At 42.0% G+C, this 12,732-nt stretch overlaps 1 protein-coding gene across 4 annotated transcripts in view; it reads right to left on the bottom strand.

Annotated features, from left to right (window-relative positions):
* Positions 1-12,317, bottom strand: part of RGS17 (regulator of G protein signaling 17) — a 70,904-nt gene extending 58,587 nt beyond the window's left edge. For 2 of the 4 annotated variants that reach the window (XM_021540569.3, XM_021540572.3), the window contains exon 1: positions 12,209-12,311. The gene's annotated coding sequence lies outside the window, so the exon portion shown is untranslated. Of the gene's footprint in view, positions 1-12,127 lie in introns of all 4 variants that reach the window. The other 2 variants (XM_021540570.3, XM_021540571.3) reach the window with 2 other exon arrangements.
* Between the last annotated feature and the right edge of the window lie 415 nt (positions 12,318-12,732).

The raw sequence follows: 12,732 nt of genomic DNA, 5'->3' as shown, positions 1-12,732 counted from the left end.
AGTATTCTGTTTAGATAAATACCTGACATTTTCTTTTTGGAGAGTTGCAGATTAGAGTCCTAGCAAGAATAAGCATGTGCTGAGGAACCCTTCACTCTCTGGGGGACAAGCAGAAAAGATTAGTTGTGCCTGTGTGTGGCATCACAACAGCAGCAGGACCAGGGAGGCCCAGCACTTGAGTGGGATGTGCAGTGCCTGATGGACAACCATCCACTGGATATTCAAAAGCTAAAGGCTAATTTTGGGCAGCCAGGCCATCTCAGTGTTGTCCCAACTTGCTTGTTGGGAGTCTCTGAGATCCATAATGCCTTTAATAATTGTGTGCATGCCTACAACCTTAGAGTAGCTACTCCTTCTAAACAGGGAACACACATAGATAATACATGTGACACATGTTGCCTCCGGTATTTCATCCATGCAACATCTCTAGGAAGGAGGTGCGGATGTAAATGTTGTCAATGTCAATGTGTTAATAGCACTGACCTTTCCATTTCCAATATACATCACTCAGAAGCACTGACCAGGCATTCAAAATCTGAGTCTGAAAGCCAAATTTAGACATTTTCTGAATGGTTTTATTTTTGTTTGAACAATACAATTATTTTTAAATAGAAAAAGTAAACTGAATGTTATAATTGCAGGAGAGCGTGGGAGGCAGAGCTGCCTGCTGATCACATTAAATGTTTGATCCTTATTCAGCCATCAAAGGCTTGGGTGCAGCCAACTTTTTTCTTCTAGTTAAGTGCCTGTCCTGAGATGGTGCTATTTTTCACAGTGCATAGTTAACAGGTAGGATTACAGGCTAACAAGTGGAATAAAGGACATGGTGTGGTTATTGTCATTTCAAACCTCTCCTTGGCTCTAAAAACAACTTTTTAAATATAACTCTGAAACTCTTATAAAGAAGAATGATCAGTTTCCATTCAAGTCTGCAAGTGGGTCAGCATAAGAGAACTGAAGTCTGAGAACAATCATCAACAATCACCAATTCTTCTTAGTGGCTCAGATTCTTAATTTCCTTGACAAATGTTTAATTTTCTTTTGTGATCTGACTTCTCTTTAGAAAGTGAGTCATGCACAACAAATCAAAGTTATGATATTTTTGTCTGTCCTGTGCAATCTCATGTAGGTGAACCAATGCATTTGCAATGCAGTTGCTACTGCTGGAACGCTTCTCTTCTAGACTAGGACATGTCTACACTAAAATTTTACATCTTTATCTAGTTCCACAGGATACCAAGACTGAGAAGCACTTTTAAGCAACATACAAAAGAGTTTCCTGAAAGAGTTGTTTTGAATCCAAATCAACATGGAAATGTATTTTGATGATAGACCAAAAAAAAAAAAAAAAAAAAAAAAAAAGCCTTTAGGTTGCCCCAAAGTTTATGTGGGTATGTAGGTGAATCTTTTCTTATACACATGACCTTATGTCTTTTGCTGCCACTGTTCACAGTGAGGATCATAGCAGATCACACAGCACTGAAATTCAAACAGTACATTTCTAAGATCGCTGCAGGTGTGAGCTGCACCTTGAATATTCCTTATTTCCTTACTAAGGGATTCCTCTTACATAAACAGGAGAACATGCTCATGGAGCAGTCACACAGGCTTTATTGTCTTCCTACTCCAGGGAGCTCCACAGATGAGTTTTGAAGGGAAAAGGCTGGAGGAGGGTTGTGACTGGGAGGAGAGCTGTTGCCAGGACATTTGAGCCCCCTTGTTTCGCAAGATACAGATTCTGCATTCTGAATGTTCTCTCCATTTTTTCATGTCTGTTTGATCTAAAGAGAGTCTCTTGGACAAATGTTTAAAGGGAAGGGATATGAATATGTCAGGTGAACAAATGGAAGGGAGGAAGAACAATTTAATATGGATCATTGCACAAGTGCAAGTGGAGAATGAGCAGTCTTTGAGTGAATGTGACCAGAAATGAGAAAAAGGTTTTCAAGAGGAGATCTGGAACAGCCTCTGGGTAAGAATAGATGTAAAAACAAACAAACAAACAAACAAAACCCCCACCAAACCAAATTAAATAAGAAAACCCAAACAACCTTCTCCTCTCTCCTCCCACAAAAATCCCCACAAACCCAACCCAACAACAAAACAAAACAAAAACCACTTCCTGCATTTAATACCAACTTGATCAAGAGAAGAGAAAAAAGTTAAGAACTGGTTGATGGAAACAGAGTTTGGGATTAAATTAGCTAGGGTTTTTCCCTCAGCATACTTTCCTATTTTCCAGTGTTGTTACTGTGGCACCTGCTGGAATCGGCCATGGCACTGAACAGCAGCCTAACCCAGAGTGCTGCTGAGCACACACTGCCTGGTTCAATAGCAGCTGATTTCCTTGGCACCCTGCTGGACACACTCTCTACCTCAGAGGACAGGACTGTAGCATAATTTTAAACAATATGTCAATTAAACAGCTCAGGGTTTAATGTAGAAACAAACCAACAAAAAAAGTCAGTCTGCTGTATGAATAGCATCCAACTTAGTTTAAAAACATAAAATACTATCTTTAGATTATTCCAGATGGTACCTCACCAAATATTAAGCAGTCAATATCAAGGTGTCTCTGGCATTCAGTCCCCTTGTGTATGATCTCACTGCCTAGCAGGACAATTTCTATTAACAGAGCCTAAACAGAGCCTTACAATCCTATGTTTAAAATGTGAATGATGATTACCATTACATATAAAAATAGTTTCTGCCATAGAAGTCCATTAAATTTAATGGAAAAATGTCTTGAACATGAATAGGAATTCAATTATTTGGAGTCTTAAAACCCCTAAGAACTGTCTCCCATCTGTAGCTGGATCTGCAATAAATTGTGCTTCCTGATAAATTTAGTCTTCTTACATTATAGCTCTTTCAGACCATATTTTCTGGAATTCAAGGAGGCCTCTCCCCCATCTTTCAAGGGACATACAGTAATTTATTTATTTTCTTTACAAAATAAACTAAATTGCATTTACTTGGGCCATTAGCCTACTTCACAAGAAATTTACTAGAGAAGCTGATTGTTGGTAGCTACAGCCCATGGGTGTATCCTCTCACCAGGATAACCAGAAGGCAATTAATTAAAAGTTTCTAAGGCTAAATTACAAATGAATATATATAAGCATATATAAATTATATGCTGATATGGACTGAGTAAATCATTTCCCCTAGTCCTGATTGCATCCAAGATTGAGGTGTTGATAAAATACAGAGTAATTTGGGCTTAGAAATTGTATGCTGCCTTCATTATTAGAATTAGGTATGCAATGTTCTCTCTTATGTTTATATATGAGCATTACTTTGGTAATAAGGAACCTGGAGTAGGAGACAAGATTCTTAATGTAAGATTTTAACCTTTGAAATCAACAAGAATTTTGCCCTGTATGTTTAACTTCTGCATCTGCCAGTATTTCGTGGTGTGATCCTCTAATTGCTTAATTGATATGTATCTGCATTTCTGTTCTGTGAAAAGCAGTGCTGGTGTCTTAGCATGCAAAGGTAATTTAGTGGTTGCTTGAAAGGTGAGCTTGTAGAAAAGACAGCATGATGGAATGATTAAAAAGCACTAATTAGGTCTAAATTGCAAAATCTGGAAGGACAGGATTAGTCTTTTCATAATGTGTTCTTTATTTATTCTTAGTGCTTGCTAAATTGCTAGATTCTCAGAATAATAATATGATGATGATGAGTAGTCACCTCTTCTGTTACTGTTTTCATCTTTCTGGATTCTCTATTTTCTTAAAAGTTCCTGAAATGTCACACTGCATGAAACCAGGACACTGTATTTGCCACAGCATTATATACCTGACCAAGAGAAATGCTCAGCAGAAGCAAGGTCATACAAGATATATAACTTTCCTATTACCTCATGCACATACAGATACGAGCAACTCACCTTCCCTAAACTTCACACTTTCTTTAAAAATATGTTCAAACAATTCTCTCTTCTTTTACGCATAAACAAAATTAATATTGAACATAAATCATAACCTCCCTGTCCCATGGGTTTGATAGAATATTAACAGTAATAAATGCGTGAAGGACTTGAGTGAACTCAGTATAGTTAAAGCCATTCAATATGAGTTATGTTAAATGGAATTTTTAAAACCATGTATATTTGAGATGGGTTTGAGATGGTGATATTTTATATATCAGATTTCCAAATTGATGGTATTGTCAATATAAGTATGTTGACTTCTGTTAGTGAACACAACATTGTGATTCTAGAATAAACATGGTAAAAGTCAACATAATGAACATTAAATGTATTAAAAGCTGATAAATCTCAATCTGAAATTAAGCATGAGGAATAACTATTAAGTAGGTGTGTTAGTAACTGGATGCTTCAAGCATATGTTTATTTATACAATTTGACAATGTACCCCTCTGTTGTGAACAAAACAGAAAGAACTATAAAAATCTGCAGTGTTCTTGCTTGTAGTAGGCAAATATCAAGGGAAAAACATAAACTCAAAAATCTCAGCAAACACTGTTTCCTTTGGTTAACACCATATTCCTGAGAAGAAAGAATGCAGGGCAGAGGTAAAGGCCTTCCTGAAGAGATGTGATGGGCCTGTACTGTAAAGAAACAGTTCCTGGGCTTGTTCTTTGGCTCTGAGCCTAAATGGCCAATTTACTTTCATTTGTACAATTAGAGTGACCTGCTTTGCATAACAGGACGGTCTCATATTAGTGTTTTATTGGGAATGATCCCTGAAACGTGGTAACTTTCCAGTCAGGTCTAGAACCATCCTAAAAACTCACATAGACAATCAAGTTCTGGTGCAAATGCTCAGGCTTCTGTTAGTTTGCAGAGAAAAACTCTGGGACTCTTAATAAAAACAGAGTCCTGGCAACTAAAAGAAGTGCTCACTGCAACCTTGCACTCACAGAAGTTGTGCTACCTTGACTACATAAAGTCAGAATCTTAGACAGCCACGTGAATGATATGTTACTTCTGTATTTTAGCACTGACAACAGTTGTGATTTCCTTGGATGGTTACTGATCAATTGAAGCAGGGTAAGAAAAGCTAAGACAATGATTGAAGGAGTATAGAACATATTTGGTGGTAAATGTCTTCAGGAGCCATTTAGGTTAAAAATAGAAAAATTTCAGGAGTGTATTTCTCCGTTTCTGACTAGTCTGTACTGCAGGATGCAAGATGACATACAGATAGTAGAGGTAAAATAAGGTAACTTTCTTGTTAGTTCTTTTTTGAGTAGATTTTTTGAGTGTCTGAACTTTGTCAGCTATCTCTATCCTAGTCTGCAATTAGCAGTGTAGGCATAGGCTTTGAGACAGATGCTGGATATGGGATGGTCCTTCCACAGAGAGAGCTGAGAACAAATTCAATAAACAGTCAGATTCCTGTGTTCCCAATCACTGACCAGTGCCCAGTCCTACATGAGCTATCAGCTCAAAGCTGCTACCTTCATAACTTCATAGTTTACAAAATAGCTGCATTCACTGGTTATAGGTATTCCCTCTATCCTTTCAAGATTCTCACCACATGAGTTCTTATTTCTTTTGTGGTTGCTCTGTGACTTAATTTTACATATCAAATAATCAAAAATTTGAAAACCGCCTCGTCTATTCTGGTCAGCACAATGCTTACCATATAGCTGAGATTCTGTTTTTTAACATCATCTGGGGTTTGTACATTGTGAGGGTCATTAAGTGTTCATAAAAATACTTTGGGCAAATGTAATACATATAATAGTGAAAAAATTTTACACATGACGTTCCAGTTATCAGATATATCAAACTGTATCCATTAGATTATCAGACCATTATAAAACCACTGCATTACAACACAGTAGATACATTTTTAAACCATTCTACATGAATGATAAAAAAATAACTTTTACATCTCACTCTTCCCAAATCCATCTTGAAAGCTATGAAGCATCCGATTAATATTTTAGGACTTTGTAATTTCTGAAGATAATAAGACTTGGAAATAAAAGTACCTTTTGGACACTGAGTAATTAGGATGACACTTCCCACCTACATTCATTAAATCAAGGCTACTTGTGAAGCTCTTGTACAGGAAGTTATTATTCACTGTTCTCAATTTTCATATGATGCAAATCATTGAGAGCAGAATCTACACTACCCAAAGGTCTGGTGCAATGTGAATATCAGAGAGCATGTGCTGTCTGCAGTACTGTCAAAATAAAGCAGAATGGATAAGAAATTCTTTACTTCAGAAGGTTGTTCCCATTAAGCAAACCATAACAGTAACAATGATATTAAAAATTTACTATACATTTCTCCACTATGAGGCCAGTGAGGCATTAGAATAGGTCGCCCTATGAAGCTGGGGATGTCCTGTCCTTGGAAGTGTTCAAGGTGAGTTGGATGGACCTTTGAGCAACTCAGTCTTAGTGGAAGGTGTCCTGGGCCACAACAAGGGGACTTGCATAAAATATATGCAGGGGCCCTTCCAGCCCAGACATTCTATGACTTTCCTCTGATTTAAGCTTCTATGAGAGCAGCAGATACACAGTGATGCTAATCAAGCAGTGGTACTGTGAGAAATGTCAGGGCTTCCTGCAGCTCCTTGCCACAGCTGTGTGCCTAGGACACGCTGCCTCTACTGTGCTCACTGTTCTGAAGTCTCTCTCTTGAAAGCTGTCTGAACTACAGCATTAGACAATCACAGGATCACGGAGTGGTCTGGGCTGGAACAGACCTTAAATATCACCTAGTTCCAACCCCCCTGCTAGGTTGCTCAAAGCCGTGTCCAGCTTGGAAGCAGGTATAAAAGTGCTGTGCTAAGGATACCATGACATCCTTCATCCATGCTTTCTGGGCTTTAATTGCTATCCCTCACAGGATTATTTAACTTCGAATGGCATGAGTTGCTGATAAATAAAGACATTGTTACAGCATACCATAGCACAGGAAAACATATACAGCAAAACTGCCCAAACCATATTCAGTCTCCCTAAAAAAAACCCAAAAAACAACAAAAAAAACCCCCACTCAAGTCTTGCTTAGCAAGGTATCATAATCAATTAATCAGGGATTGAGACAGAGTGGCTGTGTCCTGTAAAGGCAGCGCTACTGTGACATTCCCCCTGCTAGCCTATGTGTACAGAGATGGGCTATATACACTGGTTCAGCTTGTGGTCTCTCATATTTCAGCAACCACAGAGCTGGCATCACTGGAGAGAGCAGACAAACTGCTTTAAATGAAGCTGCTTTGGTAGCAGAGGCCACAAAGCTGCGTTAATGCATCACTGTCTAATTTACCCCTTTCTAACTGAAGAACCTATACTAGAAATATATTGATTTTGTTTGGAGAAAGATTATGCAGCACAGATGTAGTGTTTAAGGTATGTGCATGCTCTTAATGCTTGGCTGCTGGATTTAAGATTTTATTAAATTTTATTTCTGTTCTATCTCCCTACCTGTAATTTCCCACATACATCCTACTTAGATATTTATGGATTTCTAAGAACTTGCTGCTATTTGCTCACAAAGTAAATAATGTATGAAAATTTCTATTGTATGGATGTTAAGATGCATTTCATTTATATTTTATAAGCAAAAAATTTAAAGACAAAGCTATGATTCAAATTTTTTTATGATGCTATGATAGAATCAACCTTAAATTGATTAAAATACTCTTATATTTAAGTCCACATTCATTAATATACTAGAACAACACAAGTTTATCAAAGCACACAAGTCATTTAAATTGAGTTTACATCTATTTTGCATCACTGGAGCAGTGCAAATCAGAGAAAGCACACTAGGGAATCGAGCCCTTATATCGGTGTGGTCAAGGCACAGGTTACATGGTGGCTGGGCAGGAGGAGCAGAGCAGACCCCCAGTGCATCAGTTTGTGTGCTTTAAGCATTCCCCAAAGTCCCTGCCACAGTCACACCGCTTGGCTGCTTCCTCTGTGCACGCTAGAGACAGCAGCCATGCCAAGGAAAAGCTTTTGAGAGCAAATACCCAACTTCAAGTAGAGACACAAAATCTCTGTAGAAAAGACCTCTCTGAAATGGTTAACTTTCCAGAGAATCAGAGTGAGACGCATATGCAGCTCACTTTCTCAGACCCTCTGTAGCCAAGACCTGCAGAAGTGCCAAGCTGAAGTGCTTTGGAGGGTTCAGTGGACACCCAGGAGTCAGCAGCAAAGCTATTCACACAACTCTACTTACAGCCTGTATAGCTATAGCCATTAGCTGTAACCACAAATAGATAAACTTAATTACAACTTAATCTATTCATTTGTTTTTATACCTTATGCACAAGCTTTTAATTAATTAATGGTATGGAAAATTTGATTGCATAATTTAATTATAAAAACTACTTAGAGCAAAAGGGTATGTCAATAGAAATACAAAATTTTGTGAAGGATTTAGTTTTTAATGAATTTTAGCTCAGACCAATTAGCACATGAATTTTATGTTCATCTGGTATTCACAGAATAGGCACTAATAGTATGGTAGGGATATATTTTCACTAGAAAAACTGAAATCTTGGTACAAGTGCAAAATAAATGCCTGACATCATGAAGAGATGATCAGGAGGGAGCTAATGGAACAGTAATGAACATCTCTGTAAGAGCTAATACTGTTTCACTTAGTTACACTTCTGGTGTATTCCTAAGAATCTCCATATGTTCATACTTAAAGGCATGCATGCGAAGAAAACAAGCAAGAAAGTGCTACTTAAAAGTACTATGATTGTAAAATTTGTTTAGGATAGTGTATTTTTAGTGAATAAAAATGTATATACCATATATATATCTACATATGTATCTACATATATGTGTGTTTTGCTACATATACACATACAGACACACATACACTACTTGTAAGTAGAAAATCATGTCTGAGACTGGCTTAAGTCTGAGACTGGCTGACATTCCTCCTATCCTGTCCCCATAACAATACCACTGAGCCTCTCCTTCTTTTAGTCATTTGGGAGATGGAGATTAACACATCTGAGATTTCAAGCATTTTATTTTTTGTGAAGAATTTCACAACTCATGGGTTTCTACCCTTCTCTACTTCATCACGTTCTGCTGTGTATTGTGTTGCTCCAAGTAGTGTCTGCTGCCAAATTAAAACTGTAAAGACACAACTTCTGTGCCTTTGGGTCTGGGTTGTGTTTTGTAGTTGTCTGGTCTCTTATTCCTTTATTATTCTTATGACAAAATCAAAGAGTGGCTACCACTGAGATCAGGGAAGTATTCTGCAATGTTGATCTGATCAATACCTCCTCAAGCAGGACTGAACTCAGGAGTACTCTTCTGAAGAAGAATTTGTTTTATAGCTCCTTACAAATCAGCTACATTTTATGGGACATTTATACTTTCCTTTTGAAACTGCATGTTGATGCACATCCTTATAATGAACATTACACAGAACAATTAGAAAATGATGCTACTTCAAATGCACAGAGTTTATATATATAATATATATACACATACATACATATATGTCCTTGATATATAGTTTTCATTTTGTATTTAATATAGTTATTAAAAATAAGAGTTGAAATTAAGAATAAAATATTTCATCTTTTTTTCAGGGTAGGTAGAAAACTGCATTGGGATAGGGAATTTTTCACCAAGCTGTCAGTCAGATTTCAATTCAAATCAATAGTGGAGGGAGTATTTTTTCAACAGACAGCTTTTCAGTAGCCTTCTTGAAACAAATATTTTGTGCATAAGTGTCCATGTTGCATAACAAGAAGAAGAATAATTATCCTTATCTGTAGATGTCAAGATAAGACATCATATAAGGGCTGAGTACAGTTTCACACTCCTGGGCAGGCCTCTCAGCTTGGTGATAGGTAAAATGAACGGACCTGACCTGCCAGGGCTGTACCTGCTCTGGTTTGAGAGGACACTCCTGGCACCTTACATAGACACAATATGTGCTCCTTGTCAGCTCAGGAGCACTGAGCGAAATTACCAGGCAGCAGGTTCATAGCAAACAAAAGGAAGTACCTTTTCACACAAATCATAATTAAATTGTGGTGCTCATTGCTACAGAAGCAGGTTGAGAATAAAGCATAAACAGATTTTTTTAAAGGGAGTAGGAAAACTCAAAGTTTATTATACATGATGGTCAGAGAGCAAACTCCAGTTTAAGAAATCCATGTTCTGTGTGTTGCTGAAACTTGAAAGGATATGCCAGGAAAAGATCCCTGTATGCCAGTCCTGTTTCTTACGTTTTTCTCCTTCAGCATCTGCTAATGGCTGTAGTCAGAGCCAGGATATTGGACTAGATGTTCAACTCACTATAGCAATTTATTTGATCGTATTCTTTTAATTAAATTATGTTCTTATTTTGGCTACTTAAAAGGATCTAAGGCCTTGATGGAGAAAGGCATTTAAATGCTTTAATACGTTATTTCAGGGAGGTGAGTACTTGAGTGTATCATACCATTTGCATTTTAGGCCATAAACTTACTGGGGTGGGGCTCACTCATCTTTTAATAGGATTTTGCTTTTTCTGGGTATGAGCTAGAAACAAAATATATATCTGATAACAGTGCATAACACTGTTTTTCTATAAGGGTTAAATAGTATGTTTGCCTAAATGGCTTATGCCACAGGTAAATTTCCCAGTGATTTATGTAAGAATGATGACACTAGCATCAACTGATGTGAAAAGGAATCAACTTCCTTTATATTTGTAATGCACGAATATTACATTTATAGGAAGGTATTTTTCACCAGTTACCCATAATAGTATTGCCAGCCAATATGTAACTTACTTATATTTACCTAGAAAGGTATTTCAGATTTCATCCATTTTGCAAAAGCATCTGGCTGCCACCTATGTCACACATTGGTGAAAATCCAGATACAGACATGAAAGAAACCAAATACTGAAAACCATAAATTTCACCCCTGCTGCTTCTAAGCCTGACAGCAACAGTAAGGTTTCTTTCTACATCAACAAGAAGAGATAGAGATGAATGTTAGGTTGGCAGCCGAGCGAGCGAGGCAACCTCGGCATTCTTAATTGCGAGCGGCTTCATCCCGAGGAGAGGCGCAGCCCCGCAGGAGCAGCACACGGCGGGTCTCGGGCGCCGGGCAGCGGCTCCGCATCCCCGCCGCACCGAGCGCGGCGGCGGCGGGTGTTTCCCCAGCGGCGCAGGGAAGCCCCGCTCCGCTCGGGGCCGGGCACGGCGCACCGGGAGCATCCCTGCCCCGCCGGCCGCGCCCGGCCACCTGCTCCTCCCGCGGCCCCCGCCCGCGACATCTCCAGGGGAGGGGCGGGAAGGAGGCCGGGGCAGAGGGATGGCCGTGCCGCAGGGTACGGCGGGCGGGGGAGGCTGGGTGCCGCCCGGGGCTCCGCGGCCGCTGCCCGCGGGGGTTCCCCGGCCCCGGTGCGGCCGGCCAGGAGGGGCAGCCGGGAAAGGGGGCAGAGGGAAGGAGGGATGGGAAAGCAACTCCTGATCTTAGAGCAACGACTCGCTTGTTCACCCTCACCGTCTGCCGGCTCCTCGGATTGAAACAACAACAACAACAATAATAATAAAAATTACACCACCTCTCCTCGCGCGAAGGAGACCCACGTTACAGGCAGTGGAAGGTCAAGAGGAAAGACAGGAGGAGCGCTGTCTCGCCTCCGATCTGGCGGCTGTCACACCGCTAGCCCGTGTCCCCGGCTTCCCCGGGAGCGGCCCGATCCCTCCCCTGCTCGGGCTGAGCAGCATCGCCCGGCGCGGCGAATGCCCCGCGGCACCCCCAACACAAACCGGGGAGCGGCGGAGATTGGGGGCGCGGGTAGAGCCCGGCGACACCTCTTCCCACCCCTTTGTGCATCGCGGGCAGGACATACACACATACACACGCACACACACGCACACACACGCACACACAGACACAGACACACACAGACACTCCACCTTGCAACCTCGGCGCCGAAGCCGCCCGTTGTTACACACACACAGGCACGTTTACACACACCCTGTCACCCCGGTGAATACATTTTCTGTTGCGCTCTACCGCCCGCCATCCATCCATCCATCCATCCATCCATGCATCCATCCATCCATCTCCCTCCTTCCTTTTCCTCTTCCCCCTCACCCCCCTCCCCCTTCCACATCCCTCCCTTTGGTCGGTATGGCTTTCCCCACACACACACCCTTTGCATCACTATAAAGCAGACATTTTGGTGCCGTTTATCACGGTTCAGGCTGAAATGAGCGCGGAGAGCCTTACCCACCCCCGCCCGGCTGCGTGCAGTTGGCGCTGAGCGATCCCGGGAAGGGCTGGTGCTGCTCGTCCCCTAGCGCAGCTGCTTCGCTGCCATCCGCCCAACTTCAGCACCCAGCCGGCGGGGAGAGGGAGGGAGGCGGCGGCAGGCAGGCGGGCAGGGAGGGAGGAAGGGAGGGAGGGGGCAGCGAGAGAGGGGGAGAGAGGGAGGGAGGGAGGGAGGGAGAGGGAAGGAGGGAGGGCGGCGGAGAGGAAGAGAGGGCGGGAGGGTGCGAGGAGCGGCGCGGAGCAGGGAGCCCCCGCACATGCGCTCTGCCGGCGGCGGCGGAGCCCGGCGGCAGCGGGAGTTCCCCGCTCGCCCGGCGGGTGAGTCACGGCCCGGCCCGGCCCGGCAGCGCCCCGCCCCGCCCCGCCCGGCCCGGCCCGGCCCGGCCCGGCAGCGCCCCGCCCCGCCCCGCCCGGCCCGGCCCGGCAGCGCCCCGCCCCGCCCCGCCCGGCCCGGCCCGGCCCGGCAGCGCCCCGCCCCGCCCCGCC

This window comes from Lonchura striata, chromosome 3, assembly GCF_046129695.1.
Source record: "Lonchura striata isolate bLonStr1 chromosome 3, bLonStr1.mat, whole genome shotgun sequence".
NCBI lineage: Eukaryota > Metazoa > Chordata > Aves > Passeriformes > Estrildidae > Lonchura > Lonchura striata.
The sequence above is the reverse complement of the archived record's forward strand: the minus strand, read 5'-3'. Positions and strand labels throughout refer to the sequence as shown.